Raw genomic sequence first — 8,384 nt, 5'->3', positions numbered from 1 at the left:
AACTCTTTGTGTGTCAAGAAAAACAGTGGTAAGTGTCAGTAAATACAAGAAAAGTGCTGAGAGAGAAGATCCATCAATACAGAATTAGTAACCGTAATAACTCCAAAATGGAGGCATAGAACGAGAAGAGGGTTATGATGAATATGAAAAATTATATGTAGAGTATCTCATGTAATGCTCAAAATCAATTAACAACATCTAAATTGCAATAGCTCATCAATAAGCATAAATATATACTATAATGCAAAGAGTGTACATTCATATAGTGGTACAGAGTGCTCCGTCTCTGAACATAGTGCAATAATCACTTAGCTGAAGGCGAGGGATTGTGCGACAAAGCCCCATCTGTCACTAACAAAGTGTACGGTCGAGAGTCTTATCTCCTAGAGGGCGGGCCAGCATAGGCGGAACAACGCCAGAGACCATAACCGACCCACTCGCCAGAGATATAGCGGGAAAATGGCGGTCCGCGGTGCACTCCAGCGCCCCTGACGGCGGGCTGCGGTAAGCACTTTGTTACAGCGGGCGCTACGTCAGCGCTTGCGGGCGCGCGGCGGCTGGAAAGTAATGTGTGAAGAGGACGGGGAGAGAGAGAGAGAGAGAGAGAGAGAGAGAGAGAGAGAGAGAGGCTACAGCGATGGATAGCAGCTCATCAGAGCTGAAAATGATGGAGCCATCACCATCCGCCAGCCAGTGGAGGGCCGGCTTCCCGAATAAATAAATTACACACCGCGGGAAAGAAACGCCGACACCCGAGAAATAGGAAGGCGGTTGAGAGCAGTCACTGCATCAGTGCAAGACCTTCTGCGGTCGTGCACCCCGCCACCTGGCTAACCACGATTTAAAAAACTCGAGCTCTTATTTTGATGGAGGGAAACGACCCTTCAGCTTGTTCTGAAACAATGTAAACATAAAAATGGCTTATTGCTTGCAATGTATCCCGTCATGTTGTCTGGTAACTTTGTGGCCACACTAATTGTAGCGACTTTTACAACAACGTTACCAGCCAGTACCGCCCAGGAGTGTTTGAGGCAAATATGCATCTGGGCCAGAAATATTTTACACGAAACTACACTATTGCTATAAAATGGACGAAAGGGATCTAGTAGGAGTGAACACATAAGGAATAAAGTTACAAAGAAGAAGAGAAGTCAGGCTTCGGGGGTGCACTCTTTATTGTATTTTTTAACTAAGCAAAATGCTTTAAAAATGTAACTACTGATCTTGAACTGGATATATACCTGTTCCAAGAATAATACCAGAATGTCTTATCACAGTTTCCAATAACTCGAACAAGCAGTTGGTCTGAGAAATGCCAAAACAGATACAAATGTAAGAGGGTGTATGCCAGTTGCAACTCTATGAGCCCTTCGGTTTTTAGTTAATGTTGATTTGGACAGACGTTTAATGTACCTGTTTAAAGTTCACTACTCATCATCAATCCTCGTCGTATATGAAGTATGCAATTCTTCGTTAGAAGAACTTAAAAGATTTCATCAAGCGGCGTTTGAAACGAGAATACAACTATTTTGTTCTTGTTTTCCAACACACCATTATTTATACTATCATTTGTTGCTGTAGGGACGCATCGAGTTAGTATCAAACTCATGGCATCAACTCTAAACCATATGGATGAAGAGCCTCGTTCCTAGGCAACTTTTCTGTCTCACAACCAGCATGGGTTCGAAGACTGTGGAATTTTTTGTATGCTTCTATAAAGCATGATTTTGAGCTCATCACCAACACCAAGCAATTATTTTTTTTGTTCAGATTTCAGTCTTTGTAAACATTTTCTACGTTCCATAGCTATGGCAGCAGATGAGTCAGGTTTATAAAATTCGTAGTTTTCCATTGCTGCGCATGTCAAATTCATGACAAGGAAATACAAACCATGTGGCTATATATATATATATATATATATATATATATATATATATATACCCGCAACGTTTCATACAAAAGTGAAACGATGTTGTTTAAGCTCATGTACTTGACTGTAGCGCAGTTGACGAGAGAAGTAGGAAACAAAGGTCGGAAACCGAGGCAAGCATTTACAGCCAAGGACAGAGATACAGACGTCACCCTGCAATACGATAGGTTCTCTGAAGGTGATGGACAAGAGCGGCAACCCCTTCAGCAATATGTCGCAACTGCTGGCAACTACCCGCTACGACAGCAATATTGCTTGGCCATACGGCATAATTGCAGTCTACTGCAATCGAATTTCAACAATGTTCACGGCAGCCATATCGTGGCCAGATATAGAAGAAAAATATGCACCATTTGAACGCACCCTATTTAATGAGAATAAAAGGCACCAGTCCTCTTACGATTTATTATTTCTCTGTTGGTGGTAAACGGTTTTGGTTATAATAACCGTCATCACATGAAGATTTATTTGCCCAGCACACATGAGGATCAGGTGCTATGGTGTACCACTGACAAACAGAAAGTTGATCGGCGGGAAATTGAGACATACATGTTGGGAATTACTGGGAAGGACGAACTGAAATGGAAGGCATAACTATGACTGTAACGATAATGAAATACAAATGATCAAGACTTGTAGCAAGGAAACTGATAATAAATGGAACAAGGCAGTATTTTTTTCTTGGTGGGTTCTTCAGAAAAGGAAAAGAATGTCAATTCCAAATGATCGTTGCTTGACATTGGGAAATCTGTTTTTCCAAAGCGGGTGACCATGTCTATAGAAGATAGCACCTGGCAATGTCTACATCTACATGCTCTGCAAATCACTCTGAGGTACAGAGCACAGAGTACATACCATGGTACCCCATGTTTGGGTTTCTTCCAGTGCCAATCACGTATGAAAAGCGGGAAGAATTACACTTAATATTTAAAGGGTGATGTATGTAAAACTGGCCAAAAATTAAATTTTTTGCCACCAGATAGTTTTGTAGCATGTCAGAAATGTTGTCCACAATTTCCAGAGTTCATTTCGTGCTATAAATGATATGTAAGCCATCTTGTTTCAACCACTGCCCAGGGCCACGCTCCCCTTTCTGCACGCCTCTGTCCTTGTTTGCGATATGTTGTTATTACCTGTCATCGCAGAGGAAATCTGCAGGATACAAGGGTATGAGTCCATCTAGAATGTGATTAATTACGGTCTATTAAAGAATTGAAGACATAGTGCAACACAAAACGTAAACGTCAGCTTTAATAACCTCATTTAGAAGAGAGACCCAAAGACTTTTTCCTCAACTACTATTGTTAAAATTTCTTCGTGTGATGCCCTTTCTGGAGATCAATGACGGTAAAACGGGAAGAACCAAAATCCTTTGTAGACCAGAATTTGATGCAGGTTGATTCACTGTAAAGTTATTGAACAAGGCTGATGAAGTGCATATTGCTAGTTCTGAAATGTCACTGAAGTATATGAACGCCTGCTTGCAGCTAGGGTGTCTATTTAACTATCATTTCATTTCTAGCAAAGCTGCATGGTCATTGACGGTAACTGTTCTTTCGGGAACAGATACTACCGTCATATATATAGTTAAAAATATAGGTTCCCGGCCTTTGACCTTCTTGTGCGAACGCACACGCTATGCCCGAACTCGTACGGGACTTGGTAGATTAATCTGCCACGAGTAATGAGTATGATGGGCAAACATCTATTAGGCGAACTACGAATGTAGTGTTGTGGACATGTTGAGAATGTGGATCTCACGGGGAGCGTGCAAGGGATAAGTCCCTGCAGACGCACTATCCTCTGTGCCCGCGGTGGCTCAGATGGATAGAGCGTCTGCCATGTAAGCAGGAGATCCCGGGTTCGAGTCCCGGTCGGGGCACACATTTTCAACATGTCCCCAATAAAGTATATCAACGCCTGCTTGCAGCTAGGGTGTCTATTTAACTATCATTTCATCACTGAAGGATATTGCCAAAAGGCCACGCTATAATAATTATCAAAGCAAAGAGCTACATGAACCCCAAAAATGCCAAATATATCGTTATGACCAACATTAAGCTAATTGAAGAGCACGCAGAAGGAAGGGATTGAGTCCATTTTCTAGATTTTTCAAGAGAGCAGTTTTAAAGTTTAAAACGTTACAGTTTCATTCGGTATTCAAATATGCTTTTGTAATTTTTACAGTAACTTCAACGACCTTTTCTTTAGGATTCCTTATAAGTGGAAAAAATGTTATTAAAATTTGGACCCTGTATGTCTTTTTATCTGAATATCTATTTTTTTTATTTCTTTGTATAATGCACTAATAGATCATTAAAGTCATAATGCAATATGATATTGGGATGACACTTCACTATAAAACTTCCCTGCAACTCCCTTCTCCCTTGACAAAGATCTATTCATCTTTGAGTCTAATCATTATCGTACAGGAAGTTCATGACTGTTCAGGTTTTAGTAACAATAGTTTATGAACATTCTGTTTTTATTTTCATTGAACTCATGTAAATTATGATGATTAATAAGCCCATGTCTCCACTTTTGTATCTTTAAATCACTTGGTATACAACTACCAACAATTGTTCAATAAATGGTTACAACATATACATTAAAAATGTAGTTGATACGAAATAATTTCAGTTATCAACATAATTAACGGTTTTTATAGCCCGCAGTCGTCATTTCTCACATTTTGCTTATTACAAACAAATAACACAAAACGTGTTTCTAAATTCACTGCCAGAAAGGAAGATTTGTGTAGTACTCTTGGGGTCTGTGTCACAGAACACCTTCAGTTCTTGCAGATCACGATGCTTTTCCTTGGTGATAGGTAGTAGTCCTGAAACATTGGACATGCTACCTCTAATTAGCATGGTATCTCAACAGGTCTGTTATAATGAAGCAAGACCTGCTATTTCACATACTGATATGATGTAGTTTCATTTGATTACTGTGACTCAAGTCTTTACGAGCCTACCTTCGTAACAGTGTGAAGGAAACAAAAACTCTCGTTCCGCAAGTTCTGGTTCCTCTTCAATTCATGCAGCAGGAACAGTAACAACTGATGTGATACAAGATCCGTTGTGTCACGATGTATGATAAGCCTTGGATGGTGACGTTCTATCTTCATCTTCTTAATAATTCGCGATGGGAATGGATATTTTGCTCGGTATCTTGGTTGCAAGAAATCAGTTCAGTCACGTATCATCAAGCCATCGACTTCAACATCCTGAAAAGTAGTGAGTTTCGCATGCACATATCTAATTATGTCTGTCCACTCCTTTGTGAGCTCAGCTTTTGTTTTACGTCTGATGAGGAAATTTTCCTTCTCTCTTTCCAGGTATGAGTGTACTCTTACTGGAAATGTCACACGAATATATTCACATCGCTTTACATGATGGACAAGATAATGGATGAGTCTGAACAGGGTCTAGTTTTTGTTTTGACCACCACATCAGTCACTGACGATATCCAAATTTTTAACCTCATGATACAGAAACGAAGTAACATAACGATGCTGGTAAGAAATTACTTCATTTGAACCTTTCTTCCCTATAGTTCCAGGACAAACATAAAACACTACCTTACTGTCTCATAGTCGATGTATGTTACATAGATACGGAGAATGCTGTCGCTTGTAATACTCAATGTTGTGCTGATGTTTGGACATGGAAGATTTCGTTAGAAATCCATACATGCAGATTCTTTATTTGTAAGCCTCCTGTTTCTCTGTCGAGATGGTCTGATAGAATACATCAGCTTTCCGGCGGTGCAGCTAATATTCAATCTTCTCTCTCTTGGTATTAGTTTGAACATCTGATCTTTCGTTTCTATCTGTTACATGTGTGAGTTGCACCTCTAAAGCCTTGAAAGTACAGTAAACTTATCACAAGTAATACATGTGTTACTTCGAAGAAAACCAAGTGAGATATTAACTTTTGTATTAAATATTTCACGATAAGTTTCATATGACACGGAACAAGTAGAATGTGTCACTTGAAACATCTTGAACATCATCTTGATTGTAATTTCATCATGCAAATACAGTTTGTGTGTCTTATTTATGCTGTAATGACTGGACCTTCTTTAAATGACTTGATGTGAGCGCAGATGTTTTAGTCTGTCTCTGTTGAAAGTTTATGAACTTTGTTTCCGTGTTTCCCCTAGTTTATTAACTGACGCAATGCCTTCATTTTTAAGGAATTCCTGATAGTTTCTAATCTGCTCCGTATTAGCTTCGACAATACATAAGAAAGATCAACAATAACATTACATTTAACTTCCATAAAAGTAGACAAAAAATCAATACAGCTCATAAATCCGCACCTGCTGGACTTCACCCTCTTTGTCTGCGTATTGGACGGACTTAACCCGTTTTCACCATGTACACCTTATTTTTATCTGGCTACAACTCTGTGACTATACCGATCACATTCATTTTAGTTCACCCAACTGGAAGTACATCTGATGAACTTCATAATGATACCACTAACTCATTTTCGTGAGATTTGGACTTGGCCCCTCCTTTCTGTGTAGTCTTCAACTGTTTTTGGCGTAAATAATAATAAAATATATGTTCTGCATTTTCCCCCACTTTCATTTTCCAGTTGGAAGCAACAATATCTGCTGAACCATTGCAGATAAAAAGGTAACATTTGCTACAGACATTGTACGTAGTATAACACAGCTTCCTGTGGTATGACATTTTTTTAAGTGCATTACTGTCAATTTCTTTAATTACTGTAAAATAAGAATTTACATGTGTCGTATATAGAAATAAAAAACTGTTGCGAGACTTCTAGGACTGATATTAAAAAACTGGTACACTGATTTGTTTATGCCATTACTAAGAATACCCACCACATTCTGGAAGTTACAAGTAAAGTTCAAAAATGGTTCAAATGGCTCTGAGCACTATGGGACTCAACTGCTGAGGTTATTAGTCCCCTAGAACTTAGAACTAGTTAAACCTAACTAACCTAAGGACATCACAAACATCCATGCCCGAGGCAGGATTCGAACCTGCGACCGTAGCGGTCTTGCGGTTCCAGACTGCAGCGCCTTTAACCACACGGCCACTTCGGCCGGCCTTACAAGTAAAGTATCCTTTGAGAAAATGTACCTCAAGTGATGGCATATGTTCTAGAAGTTAAAAGGTATATACACAGCGTAAAATTTTGTAAGAAAATTTTATATTGAATCGGAGATGGTCAAATGTAGTATCGATTGTGTAGTGGTGTCTCTGCTCAACAGCAATCGCTGGTTGAAGGTGTTATGGGTTATGCGTTAAGAGAATCTTTAGACAGAGAGATGTATGGAGGATTCTCAAGTGTAAAGACGTCTTGTATCTGATGTGTGCCAAATATATGTTTACTCGCTAAGGGCAGTAATGACTTTTTATTTGCAGTATATCATACTGGGAATAATTAAGGTAAATAAAGAGGTTTTGTAACCAATGCAATGCGCGTATTCATAAGTGACGAGTGAGATAATGTATAGTACTCACATCCAATGATTTTGTAAAGCTGATTGTTAATGTATAATCAGTTTATTGTGTTAATTTTAAGGATTATTAATTTACAAACAGTCAAAGTTACTGAAATATTGTTACCTACCGAAAGTCATTACCAGTTCCCAGACTGACTGTTTTACTCAAGAAGTTATTGTCTCAATCATATTCGATTTAATTAAAAGGTATGCTAAGCAACAGCCTCATACTTACAGACATTCTCGCAGTCAATAAATTTCAACACATTGCGAAGTGCATAAGCGACGATATAAAATACAGGTTGGCGCGCCATTCCCATTCTAACAGTTGTGTTGCAGGCCACTGTCAGTTACGTAATTACAATCACATTTCAAACGTAAATCTTTCATTTACTTCAAATGTACATGTTTCGAAGTACGCTGCAACATACTGAACACATCACTAAAAAAAATTAATTTAAAAAATCTAGATTATAGCTAACAACATAATGTCAACATGTGCAATATTTGGTTCAGCTATCTCTGGAAAAGTAAAAGTTACGTTCACTAGCAGGTATCGGTGTATTTTCCCATACTGCCACTGTGCCTACTGTAATAAGCCTAATCTTGTGTGAATTTTAAAATTTTCACGGCGAATTGAGTGTTCGAAGAAATTACGAGCTTGCTGTCGCTCGTTGGCAACTACGCTCCACGATATTTCAGGTGGTCGCCTGCCAGTTATCCTCAAGTGAGCCATCGAAGTCTGTCGAAGACGTTCTCCGTTCCGCAACATGTAGCGCGCCCCGAGTATTCCGCGCATGCGTCGAAGGTCCTGTGGACAGACGGGCCACAGAACCTGGACCCAGCGCCCTCGCCGGTCGGAGTGGCCGTGCGGTTCTAGGCGCTACAGTCTGGAACCGAGCTACCGCTACGGTCGCAGGTTCGAATCCTGCCTTGGGCATGGATGTGTGTGATGTCCTTAGGTTAG

At 39.6% G+C, this 8,384-nt stretch overlaps 1 non-coding gene across 1 annotated transcript; it reads left to right on the top strand.

Moving 5' to 3' along the window:
* Window positions 1–3,737: 3,737 nt before the first annotated feature.
* Trnat-ugu (transfer RNA threonine (anticodon UGU)) lies at window positions 3,738–3,812 on the top strand. The gene has a single exon. It is a non-coding gene; the product is annotated as a tRNA-Thr (tRNA).
* The last annotated feature ends 4,572 nt before the right edge of the window (window positions 3,813–8,384 follow it).

Source organism: Schistocerca nitens, chromosome 12, assembly GCF_023898315.1.
Source record: "Schistocerca nitens isolate TAMUIC-IGC-003100 chromosome 12, iqSchNite1.1, whole genome shotgun sequence".
In the NCBI taxonomy this organism is placed as follows: domain Eukaryota; kingdom Metazoa; phylum Arthropoda; class Insecta; order Orthoptera; family Acrididae; genus Schistocerca; species Schistocerca nitens.
Note: the sequence above shows the minus strand (reverse complement) of the source record. Positions and strands in the feature narration are given on the sequence as shown.